Source organism: Myotis myotis, unplaced genomic scaffold (assembly GCF_014108235.1).
Source record: "Myotis myotis isolate mMyoMyo1 unplaced genomic scaffold, mMyoMyo1.p scaffold_m19_p_2, whole genome shotgun sequence".
Classification (NCBI taxonomy): domain Eukaryota; kingdom Metazoa; phylum Chordata; class Mammalia; order Chiroptera; family Vespertilionidae; genus Myotis; species Myotis myotis.
In genome coordinates, this window is record NW_023416324.1 from 30,422,529 (window position 1) to 30,435,845 (window position 13,317).

The window sequence follows — 13,317 nt, forward strand, 5'->3', positions numbered from 1 at the left end:
CGCTCCGCCGCTGGCTCCGCCCACGATGGCGGTGGAGGAGCCCGCCGGCTCCAGGATGGTGGGGCGCACGCGAAAACCCGGAAACTGGATGCCGGGGAGCCCGCCCCTCAGCGGACTCTCCAGACCCAGGGGCAGCACCACCCGAGTGGATCTGCGGCGTTTCCTGACAGCGGTCCAAGAGACCGCGTGGACTGCCACTTCCTCCGGTGGGGAAGCCCCTTCTGTCACTCACTCACTCATTCATTCATTCATTCATTCATTCATTCACCAACTGTCTCCTTAGTGCCTACGATCTGCCACGCATTGTCTCAGGATCTGAGGCTACAGCAGTTATTAAAATGCAGCCTGCTTTCTTGTATATTAATTCCGGTGAAATTAAACAGATAAATAAATAGGGAAATAGATAACATTCTAGGTGATGGTAAGGGGCTATGAGGAAAAGGGAAGCAGCGTGTAGAGTGGAGAGTAGAGGATAATTAGAGTTCCTCTCTGGTAATTGTGGGCTAGGATATTTGTATCAACGCACTTCAGAAAACAATATTAAAAAGTAAAAGTCTGGCCCGGCTGGTGTGGCTCAGCATTGATCTATGAACCAGGAGTTATGGCTCCATTCCTGGTCAGGACACATGCGCGGGTTGCGGGCTCTATCCCCAGTAGGGGGCATGCAGGAGGCAGCCGATCAATGATTTTCTCTCATCATTCATCTTTCTATCTTTCTCCTCTCTCTCTCTCTCTCTCCCTCTCCCTTCCTCTGTGAAATCTCTCTCTCTCTCTCTCTCTCTCTAAATGTATATATATTTAAAAAGTAAACGTCTGAAATATATGTATTGCAATGTTTTTAAAGTTGACTAAACTAATGTTTTAGTTTACTAGGGCAGTCATAACTGGATGGCTTAAATGACAGAAATGTGTTGTCTCAGTTGTGGAGACCAAAAGTCCAGGATCCAGGTGTCAGCAGGGTTGACTTCCTGAGACCTTTCTTCTTGGCTACAAACGGTTGCTTTCTCCCTCGGTCTCCCCTGGGTCTTTCCTCTGCGTGCCTTCATGGCCCTGGTACGTCCCTATCTGTCCAAATTACTTCTTCTTATAAAGACACCAGGCAGACTGGTTTAGAGCACATTCTAATGCCTCATTTTAACTCACTTATCTCTTTAAAGTGATTATGTTTAATCACCAAAATATGTGATTAAATACAGTCACATTCTGAGGTACTGGTGGTTAGGGTTTCAACATATGAATTTTGGGGACACACAATTCAGCCCATAACGCAGTGTCTAAGAGATGGCAAGGTAGAATTATCAGACCAAAAGCTGGAAAGCAAGATCCAGGGAGATAATCCAATTGGGAACAGGCAATCCAACTTGAAACACTGGAAGATGCTTTTGCCCTGAGACATTTACCTAAATGGAAATTGTGATCTTCCTTTTACACTTCAAAGAAGATAAACATAAATAAAACACAATGTGTAGGGAATGTAGTCCAAGACCTTCTGTGCAATAATGGGTCCTCAAAAGGCCACACCCTCAGGATGAGGATGAGTTGGAAATGGAATTGCTGGGGTTAAATTACCTGTCTCAAGTCATACATATATATATATATATATATATATATATGGCCCGGCACATGAAATCATGCACGGGTAGGGTTCCTAGGCCTAGCCTGCATTCAGGCCATCTTCCTCCCACCAGTCCCTAGTCCCACCCCACCACTGCCACTTACCTCAGTTCCCCATTCACAATCCAGTGATCAATAGTAGCCTGCAGGTCAGGGGGAAGGACCAAGAGGTCAGCCATTCCACCTACTGGCCAGTCCCCAGTCCCGCCCCACCGCGGCCACCCACCCCAGTTCCCCGTTCCCCCATTCACCATCTGGTGATCGATCATAGTCTGCGGGCTGGGGGGGGGGGGGCAAGAGGTTGGCCATTCCACACACTCACCAGTCCCCAGTCCCCAAACCCACCCCACTGCCACCACCCACCCCAGTTCCCCGTTCACTATCTGGCGATTGATCATAGCCTGCAGGGGGGCAGGGGGGAGGGAACCAAGAGGTCGGCCATTCAGCCCAATCACCAGTCACCAGTCCCACCCGACCCCACTGCCACCACCCACCCCGGTTCCCCATTCACCATTCAGTGAGCAGAGCCTGCGGGCCAGGGGGAGGGACGGAGAAGTGATCAATGCACCTCATAGCGACTGGTCAAGCAGCCGTTCTGGTCATTATGCCATTATGGTAGCTGGGCTTTTATTATATAGGATTTTTTATCAATTTCAGAGAGGAAGGGAGAGGGAGAGAAAGATAGAAACAACAATGATGAAAGAGAATCTATTGGAGATGGAATCCGTAAGCCAGGAATATGCCTCTGACCGGAATTGAATCCAGGACCCTTCAGTCTGTAGGCCCACGCTATATCCACTGAGCCAAACTGGTTCAAGTCTTGATCTTGTGTTCTGGTGGTCTCAAACTGATGCCTCCGATGCCTGGCAAAAGCAAATACAAATCATCTCTGGAGGAACGCATTATAATTGTAGGCCATAAATTATTCCTACATAAGTTTTCATAGAAATGTTAAGTATAGAATTAAAGATGAACAAGTACACAAGGAAACTAGACTCATCTTTCACAGCAAGAAGTCAGCCTCTACCAGGGGTGGGCAACCCCTGGCAGGCGTGCCAAACATGGCACGCCAGTAACTTTTGCCAGCACACGAAACCCTCTCTTATAATATCCCATTTACAATTTTTTTCTTAATATTGACTTTTTATTTTTCAGATAAATTCAGTGTAGGTGCATCTTAGATAACTAAAAAATTTTACATAACAAGTTATCTTAAAGACCATAGACATGAATGACTTAAATGTTAAATTACAAGGAACTGGCAAGACATTTGATGTTATGTTTGGTTACAGAAAGGCTTTTGAAAAGAAACTGGAAATCTTTAAGAGGGACGTGGATGGTGAGAGATTTAGATATTTCCCAAACCTCAAGAGGCACATCAAAGACCTCCCAAAAGATGACAGAACAGACTGTCAAAGCCTTCAAAAGCTATTTTTAAACATCATCGAGTCAACTATTAAGCAGTTCTTCTCAAGATTTGCAAAATTCAGAGAACTGGAAGAGACAGCAAAATTCATGAGGTTTCTAGACAGCATGAAACTGGAGGAGCTAAACTTACAAATGTTTTCATGGATAGACATGGCTGACTTTGAAATGCAGTTGATTGAATTTCAGAGTAGCTCAATTTGGAAGCAGAAATTTATTGACCTTAGAGTTGACTTGGAAAACATTGAAAAAAAAAAAAGCTATTAGAGACAGGAGTACCAGAGAGAAGTGTCGAAAACAAACTATTGAGGACTTGGAATACCATTCCAGAAATTTTTTTCTGTTTAATAAACTTTGCAACAGCGTTACTCTCCATGTTTTCATCCACATATGCTTGTGAATCTTTGTTCTCAGTGATGAATTTTGTTAAGTCTCATAATAGGAGTAGCCTGAGGAATGAAAGTAGCAGCTCGTGCATATCTCTGAAGGTCATGAAATATAAACCTGATGTAAAATCTCTGTCATCAGTGGTGCAGCAGCAAAAGTCCCACTGATAATATCAAACAGAGCCATAAAGTTTTCTGTCAGACTATCAGTGTACATGTATACATTAAAAAATAAATGTATTTTTATCATCATATACTGTGATTTTGTTGCTCGAATGAATTTTATTATTTCTTCAAGGTTCTTCACATACATACATCTTAAGAGATACCAAGTAGGCGTAACATGTTCTCAAAAAATTAGGGTTGGCACGCAGAAAAATTTTGAGTCACCTAAGACCATCGGAAAACACATATATAATTACATATTGTTTTTGTGATTAATCACTATGCTCTAATTATGTTCAATTTGTAACAATGAAAATACATCCTGCATATCAGATATTTACATTACTTTTCATAACATTAGCAAAATTACAGTCATGAAGTAGCAACAAAAATAATTTTATGGTTGGGGGTCACCACACCATGAGGAACTGTATTAAAAGGTCGCGGCATTAGGAAGGTTGAGAACCACTGATGTATATAAATTCAGCAATTCCATGACCATCTCTTTCTTTTGTGAAATTCAAGTAAAATTAAATTTAAAATTGTATCTGAAATATGATTGTTATGGTTTTATGAAAGTACCTCTACCCACATGTTCATTATCCATGCTCTGGGGTGTTGGTGGTATAGTGGTTAGCATAGCTGCCTTCCATTATCCATGCTCCTCTTCTTGTATTTGCGTATTAAGTTGTCCAAAATTATGTTCACCGAATGTTATTGGGTTATTCTGGCTGGTGGGAACTGGGTGCTTTTCTTGACTTCCATCTTTGGGATTTCAGCATGTTTTACTGAATTCTTTATAATGAACAGATGCCAGTTTTTATTTCAGCGTTTTTCTTAAAAAGAAATATAGGAAGAGTACATAGCAGTGACCTATTCATTCAACAAGTATTTATTGAACAGCTCAATGCCAGCTTGCCATGTGAACTAGGTTTTTGGTTACTACACCTTGTAAATCTTTTCTCCTAGGTTTCCCTGCTATTATTGTACGCTGCCACTAGGTGGCAGTAGACACGACAGTATTTGGGGAGGTGCTCTGTTTGTTTATTTTCACCCAGGTCTCAGATGAGACTGGATTCCAGGAGTGCAAGTTCTCATTGACAACTTTCGTCTTGTTTTATTAATTATGTCTATTGTTTATATGTTTTCAATCCCACAAGATATTATTTAAAACAGTCCATATTTATTTAGTTTTATCCACCTTTTACTTTGGCACTCTTTATTCTTACTCTATTTACTCCCTTCGTTGGGGATAGTTTTTCCTCTGCCTGATGAACTTTTAATGTTTATTTTGAGTGCGGGTGAGCTGGTGAGAAATCCTGATACCCCTTCGTGTTCCCTTCTAAAAGGTCTTCTTGCTCCATTTAACACAAGGGTGTCTTTTCTGCTGGCTACTTTTAACATTTTCTCTTTAATTTCATTTTTCACCAGTTTGGCAGGGAACGCTCAGGGGTTCTCAGAGCTCCTTGAGTCTGAGGCTTGATGCCTTTTGGAAACACTCAGCTATATTTCTTCAGGTATCACTTCTTTTTTTTTTTAAATTAAATCCTTATTGTTCAGATTATTACATTTGTTCCTCTTTTTTCCCCCCATAACTCCCTTCCTCCCAGTTCCCGCCCCACCCTCTGCCCTCACTCCCCACCCACTGTCCTCATCCATAGGTGCACGATTTTTATCCAGTCTCTTCCGGCATCTCCCACACCCCTTTCCCCCCCAAGAATAGTCAGTCCATTCCCTTTCTATGTCCCTGATTCTATTATGATCACCAGATTATTTGTTCACTTGATTCTTAGATTCACTTGTTGATAGATGCATGTTTGTTGTTCATAATTTGTATCTTTACCTTTTTCTTCTTCTTCCTCTTCTTAAAGGATACCTTTCAGCATTTCATATAATACTGGCTTGGTGGTGATGAACTCCTTTAGCTTTTCCTTATCTGTGAAGCTCTTTTTTTTTTTTTAATATATATTTTATTGATTTTTTACAGAGAGGAAGGGAGAGAGATAGAGAGTTAGAAACATCGATGAGAGAGAAACATCGATCAGCTGCCTCCTGCACATCTCCCACTGGGGATGTGCCCGCAACCCAGGTACATGCCCTTGACCGGAATCAAACCTGGGACTTTTCCGTCCGCAGGCCAACGCTCCATCCACTGAGCCAAACCGGTTTCGGCATCTGTGAAGCTCTTTATCTGACCTTCAGTTCTGAATGATAGCTTTGCTGGATAAAGTAATCTTGGTTGTAGGTTCTTGGTATTCATCACTTTGAATATTTCTTGCCATTCCCTTCTGGCCTGCAAAGTTTCTGTTGAGAAATCAGCTGACAGTCGTATGGGTATTCCCTTGTAGGTAACTGATTGTCTTTCTCTTGCTGCTTTTAAGATTCTCTCTTTGTCCTTTGCTCTTGGCATTTTAATTATGATGTGTCTTGGTGTGTTCCTCTTTGGATTCCTTTTGTTTGGGGTTCTCTGCGCTTCCTGGACCTGTAAGTCTATTTCTTTCACCAGGTGGGGGAAGTTTTCTGTCATTATTTCTTCAAATAGGTTTTCAATATCTTGGTCTCTCTCATCTTCTGGCACCCCTATAATTCTGATGTTGGTACGCTTGAAGCTGTCCCAGAGGCTCCTTACACTATTTTCGTATTCTTTTTTCATTTTGCTTTTCCAGTTGGGTGTTTTTTGCTTCTTTGCATTTCAAATCTTTGCCTTGATTCTTGCGCTCCTCTGGTCTGCTGTTGGGAGTCTGTATAGTATTCTTTATTTCAGTCTGTGTATGCTTAATTTCTAGTTGGTTCTTTATCATAACATCGAGGGTCTCATTAGATTTCTTGTAGATCTCATTAAGTTTATCGGCAGCTTCTAGACAGTTCTTGAGAGACCTTAAAAGTGTGGTTCTGAACTCTATATCTTCCATTGAAAATTTGGCCTGTTTCTTTGTCTCTGCATTTTTTTTTATGCTTTCTTGGTGCACCCCCTAGTGGTCTTTGTGCACAGTCTTGTTGTAGTTAAGCCTTGATTGTTGTAGTTAATACTGGGGGGATTTGACCTCCAGGTCAAGTGGCTGTGAGAGTCAGCTGTGTCTGCAGTGGGAAAACTTCTGTCCTCTGGGGAGGTGCTAATCTAGCCTTTGCCTGAGGCTATCCGGCAAATGGCTCTGTGCAGGGCTTGGGCGGGGCGGGTCACTCAGGATCAAACAGGGCTGGCGGAGCCAGCAGTTATGGATGCTCTCAGTTCTGTCCCTAGAGGCTCTGCCTCACAGAGTCCCAGCAACCGCTGCAAACCTCGAAGAGAAAGCTGCCTTCGAGTTCTGACCGAAGCCAGACAGTCCCGCTTCTCCCGTTTGAGTCTGGGTCCCTAGAGACTCGCCCGGATCTGGAGCTCAGAGTCTGAAATGCCCTCCCGATTGAAAACAACAACCGCGTGCTCTGCCTCCAGCCCGCTCCGCGTGCACTCCGCACCTGAGTATTTCACTTCAGCACTGCGCCCCCTCTGAGTCTGGGTATGATATTCTCTTTCCTCCTAGTTGTAGAATTTCCACTCAGCCAGCCTTCCTGTGGTTCTGGATGATGTCCATTCCGTCTTTTAGGTGTACCCTTGAATTGGTTGTTCGAGGCAGCAATTTCCGGCGTTATCCTATGCCGCCATCTTGGTTTCTCAGGTATCACTTCTGTTTTATCCTCTCCTTTCCTCCCAAGACTGGAATCTCACACGTGTTACACTTTTACACAGTGCCTCACGTTTCTCTAATGTTCTTTCTCTGTATTTTCCATCCCATGTCCTTTCCATGCTTCAGTCTGTGTATTCCCGACAAAGCTAAATTCTAGCTCATGAATCCTCTTTTCTGCGCGCACAGGTACCCTCTTATTTCTGAGCCGAGTGCCTGGCAGGATGTGCCTGCTGCATGTGGAGGAAAGAGCAGAGGCTCCGATCCTAGAGGCTGGGCACCAGTCCTGGCCACCGCGTCCCAGCTTGTGTCCTGAAGGGACCTCTGTGAGCGGCTGTTTCTTCCTCTATAAAACTGTCTCAGTGCCCATCTCCTGGGGTTGGATGTGCAGATGAGGGCATCAACGTGAAGACGGGAAGGCACTGCTATGCAAATGGAAACTGTCAGCACCCATGTTGGTGAGGGTGGTGGAGTCAGAACCTGTCCTTCATTCTGAGCCACAAACAGCAACACACACACACACACACACACACACACACACACACACGTTCACACCACACGTGCGCAGGTGCACACGCCCACAGACGCACAGAGGCCTGAGTGCATCTCTTGAGCCAGGGCCACTTGCACTTCCCCAGGAAGCCATCCAAACCAACCACAACCACCAGATAGTTCGCACTGGAAGACATGGTGCTGTTGTGAGAACTAGCTGGGCTTCTCCGGGCTATTTTCTTTGGGCCAAAGGACTTGTCATCACTTGATATATTTCAGTGGTGAACCCTGCCCCCTCCCCTCCCCAGGGGACTGGGGAGGCCTTTCTATCATTTTCCAGGGAGAGAGGGAGCTGGAAATCCCAGCACCTTCCAGCCAGGCTGCCTAACTGGATTTGGAGAAAGTCACGTCAGCTCGGTGCCTGCAGCCCAGAGCTAGCAGCAGCCCTCCCTTCATATCTCCCCCCCCCCCCCCCGTTTCTTTCCATCCCTGTCTGTCTCTGTGTGTGTCGAGCGATCCCACGTCTGGGGCTCTACTCCATGGAAGAAACAAAGTTCAGGGCCCCAGGATTCTGATTCAGATATGTCACCTCCATGAGAGAGACCTGGAGGACTAGAGTTCAGTTTCTGACCCCTCTTCACCAGGGAGGAAACAAGAGGGCCAACTCTTCCGATCCAGACCCGTCTCCACCTTGAAGCGCTCAGCCTCAGGGAAAGAAGGTTGCACACGTGTGTTCTGGGGCCAGCACTGGGTTGGTGTTAACTGACAAACAGCGAGAGCAGCAGAAATTCAAGAAACATGGCATTTGAAGCTGAATTCCAATATGCTGAAACCATATTTCAAGATTAGTCTGGTCATAAGAGAAACTTGAAACTGGAAAGTTTAGAGCAAAGGAGAGAAGCAGAGAAGGCCTCAGAGACATGCTCGATATGCCCAGTGGGGACAAGGGCTGGTCCAGAGCCGGCAGCAGCAACAAAATGTGGAGGATGCAATAGAGAAAATGAAAAGCCTCCAGCCCAGCCGTGGGCAAACTATGGCCTGCGGGCCGGATCCAGCCCGTTTGAAATGAATAAAACTATTGAAAAAAAAGACCGTACCCTTTTATGTAATGACTAGAGGCCCGGTGCACAAAAATTTGTGCACTCGGGGGGGAGGGGGAGTCCCTCAGCCTGGCCTGTGCCCTCTCATAGTCTGGGACCCCTCAGGAGATAACGACCTGCTGGCTTAGGCCTGCTCCCGGGTGGCAGAGGGCAGGCCCAATCCCTAGGTGCAGCCCTGGTTGGGCTCAGAGCAGGGCCGATTGGGGGGTTGGGGCACTCTCCCCTGTCACACTCAAGGCAGGGTCAATGGGGAGGTTGCGGCGCCACCCTCGGTCACGCACAGAGCAGGGCCAATCAGGGGGTTGGGGCACTGCCCCCTGTCACTCACAGAGCAGAGCCCATCAGGGGGTTTGGGGCTCTGTACCCTGTCACGCACAGAGCAGGGCCAATCAGGGGGTTGGGGCGCTGCCCCTGTCACACACAGAGGAGGGCCCATCAGGGGGTTGGGGCACCGCCTTCTATCACCCACAGAGCAGGGCTGATCAGGGGGTTGGGGCGCCTTCCCCTGTCACACACAGAGCAGGGCCAATAGGGAGGTTGTGGCCCCACCCCCTGTCACACACAGAGCCGCAGGGCGATCAGGGGGTTTGGGCGCTGCTCCCTGTCACGCTTATCCCGGTGCCGGGAGGCCTCATGGCTCTGCTGATCCCGGTGCTGGGAGGCATATTACCCTTTTACTATATAGAATAGAGGCCTGGTGCACGGTTGGGTGCTGGCTGGTTTGCCCTGAAGGGTGTCCTGGATCAGGGTGGGGGTCCCCACTGGCGTGCCTGGCCAGTCTGGGTGAGGGGATGAGGGCTGTTTTCAGGCTGTGGGTCACTGAAGCTCCCAACTGCTCCTTTTTTTCTTTTTCTTTTTTATTCTGGGCCAGCTTTAGCTCTGAGGCTCCAGCTCTTAGGCCTCCGTGGCTGAAAGTAGGTTTCTGGCCTTTGCTTACAATGTTGCGAATCTGCTGGCTGAAGTCCGGCGGTATTTGTTACAGAGTTTCTTAAACTGCCCGCTCAGAGGCCTGCAGCCACAGGCGGGGAATGTTGGTTTCCTCCGTCACTGAGGCAACCAAGCCTCATGTTAGTTTCAAGCTGCCTGGCTGCCGTCCGCCATCTTGGCTGACAATTAATTTGCATATCTCGCTGATTAGCCAATGAAAAGGGTAGCGGTTGTACGCCAATTACCATGTTTCTCTTTTATTAGTGTAGATGTTTACTTTGGATTTATATTCGTTCACACAAACACTCCATCCATGCTTTTGTTCCGGCCCTCCGGTCCAGTTTAAGAACCCATTGTGGCCCTCGAGTCAAAAAGTTTGCCCACCCCTGCTCCAGCCCACTGTCTGGATGATAAAGATGTGGATTCGATGCTGAGAGAATAAGAATGAGAGGGGGACGCCATGGCCACCTTTATCAGGAAGAATAATGCCACGGAGAACAGGAATAAGAAAGTGAGACATCACTACAGCGGTCCAGCACCTCCTCCCGACAGATTCACCCTCTGTCCTGGACATCACAGGGATGGATGTACAGACGCAGTGGATCTGGGCAGAAGCGCTTTGCCAGGCTTGCCAGCAGGAAGGCGACAGAGAGACTGGCCCACAAGTGGAGGGTTGAGGATGTGTAACTTCTCTAAGGCTGTGGGAGTGGCTGAGGTTGTGGTAGTGGACATCGGGCAGCCAGCTGTCCAGCTGTAACAGTCGTCTATGCCAATAATCAGGACCCACACACCTGAGCAATTGTTGAAGACTAGTTTTGACCACTAGCATTTGAGAAGACTATTTGAGACCTGATGTTTGGACTGAGGCACCTGTAACTTCTCATATGTGCCAACACCAGTGATTGCTGCTGACTTACAGAAGAAACACTGATTTTCCAGTGTCCCAGGGTTTGTTCTTGGTTAGGTTTTTAATAAACACTTATATTTTTAAAAGTTCAGTCAGACTGATTTCTCCTTGACATGCTTGTGGGGAGTAGCCTGGCACTATTCTCAGTGCTGGGTATTTGAAGTGTGTAGCCTGTAGGGTAAGCGAGGATATAGCCCAGTTCCACCTCCCAGTCAGGGGAATGGTGTTGCCTGGTCAGTGACCATGAGGAGCAGGGCAGCACAGACCGAGTGTTTCCCTCGTCCTTGATGGCTAACAAGCTTTACCAGTCTCTCTGTTTTTGTTCTGACCACAGGCCTTTCCCAGCTTGGCTCCCCCCTCTCCCCTCTCCTCTCTTCCTTCTCTTTTTTCCCCTCTGCTAGTTAAGCCCCTAGCCCAGCCATGGGAAAACTACTAAAAATAAATAAAAACATATCTTGGAATTTAGATTTAAAAAATTGAAATAGCCCTATATCAGGTTTCCTCAACCTCAGCACTATTGACATTTTGGTCTGGATAATTCTTTGTGTGTGGGGGGGGACGGTGGGTGGGAGGAGGACTTTCCTGTGTATTATAGGGTTTTCAGCAGTATCTACCCACTGTAAGAAATACCACTCAGTTACAACAACCCAAAATATTGCCAGATGTTACCAACTGTCCTTTACAGAAGGGGTAAAATCACTTCTGGTTGAATACTATACTAAGAAATTTAATTCATAATGAAAAAACCATCCTGGGTGCTCCTTCATTGTAATGTTGATATATACAGTTGATTGACTTTATATTGATTAGACAGACTATCTTACAACTTTGTAGATAGAGGTTAACTTATAGAAAAACCAACGACAATGTCAATCAATAATTATTGTCTGCAAGCAATGCAAATGATTCCCATCCATAGTAATGAGCATGAATTTTTCCCAGCAGAGATGGAATTGATTTCCATCTGGTAGAAGAGATAATTCTAAATATTATAGTTTATTACTTAATATGATATTAATCATTTTGCTACTATTAGCAAATACATTTCAGCATTCAGATAATCTAAATCTCTGAACCTCAAATTCTTATTTGAACAAGTACTACCATCTTACTAGCTCCCTCATTATTTAGGATAATAATGGATAAGTAGTTTATTATGATGAAGAAAATCTTTGGCAATTGTTCATTTTATATTTGTACTAGAGGCCTGGTGCATGAAATTCATGCACGGGTAGGGTCCCTAAGCCTGGCTGGTGATCAGGGCTGATCTGGGTCTTCCTGCTGTCGGCCAGGGCCTTCCTTCATTCCACGCTGCCCCCTGGTGGTCAGCACATGTCATAGTGAGCAATTGAACTCCTGGAGTCCTAGTGGAACAATTTGCATACTAGGCTTTTATATATATAGACTAGTGGCCCGGTGCATGAAATTCGTGCACGGGGGAGGGTGTGCTCCTCAGCCTGGCCTGCACCCTCTCTAATTTGGGACCCCTCGAAAAATGTCCTGCCAGTTTACAGGGATTGGGCCTAAACCAGTAGTCGGACATCCCTCTCGTAATCCAGGACTGCTCTGCCCACACTGCAGCCACCGCTACTGCCTCAGCCACTGCCTGCCCAAGATCCATGGCTGTGGGGACAGGGCCCGTGCCCACGCCCCGCAGAGAATCAGCTGGGAGGGAGTGCTGTATGCTGGCAGTGGGGCCAAGTGGACCCAGCTGCAGAGGAGCCTGGATAAGAAGCTGGGCGAGCTAAGCAGCCAGAGGAGGAGCAAAAGGAGGGAGAAGGAGATGTGAGCCAGCCCTCACACCCTCCGGCCTTGTCTTTGCAAATGCAAGTGGGAGCAAGCGGCTGTCCATGGTGCTTTCTGTGCCTTATAGCTGCTCCGGTGACGTGACCAGGGCTGCATGAGCAAGCCAGGGGCCTCTGGGAGGGGGTGGGTCCTCTGGCCCAGCGTGCCATGCCTTGCGCTGGGGTGGGGGCGGGCTGCAGTGGCTGTTCTCTGGACCTTCTGGGGAGAGCGGCCCCGGGTCTCAGTTTTGCTGGCACCAGGGCCCCCTGGGGCTCTCCGAGGTCCCTCGCCAACTGCCTTAAGAGAACCTTTAAGAGAGGTTCCGGGAGTCTGGGCTGCTTCCTGGCCTGCAACACGGCCCTCCCGCCCTCCGATCACCATGGCGGGGGTCCGGGGTTGCTGCCTGGACTGCGCCCCGCCCTCCTGCCCTTCAATTGCCATGGTGGGGGTCCGTGGTTGCTGCCTGGCCTGCACCCCGCCCTCCCGCCCTTCAACCGCCATGGTGGGGGTCCGTGGTTGCTGCCTGGCCTGCTCCCCACCCTCCCGCCCTTTGATTGCCATGGTGGGGGTCTGGGGTTGCTGCCTGGCCTGCGCCCAGCCCTCCCGCCCTCCGGTTGCCATGGCGGGGGGTCCATGGTTGCCGCCTGGCCTGCGCTCTGTCCCTCCTGCCCTCCAATTGCCATGGCGATCAGGGCCGCAGGCCAGCCGGCAACCCCAGCTTTCCCATGGCGATCCCCCGCTGGGGGGTGGGGAAAGGCAGCCGTTGCCCACCCCCCAACTCTTGCCTGCCGCCTGGGTTGCCAATCACCATTCTTCAGTCCTTCCCCTTTTGCCTCTCATCATTGCGAGTATGC

At 47.6% G+C, this 13,317-nt stretch overlaps 1 pseudogene; it reads left to right on the forward strand.

The window, feature by feature from the left end:
* Positions 1-25: 25 nt before the first annotated feature.
* On the forward strand, positions 26-10,674 carry LOC118675129 (annotated as a pseudogene).
* The last annotated feature ends 2,643 nt before the right edge of the window (positions 10,675-13,317 follow it).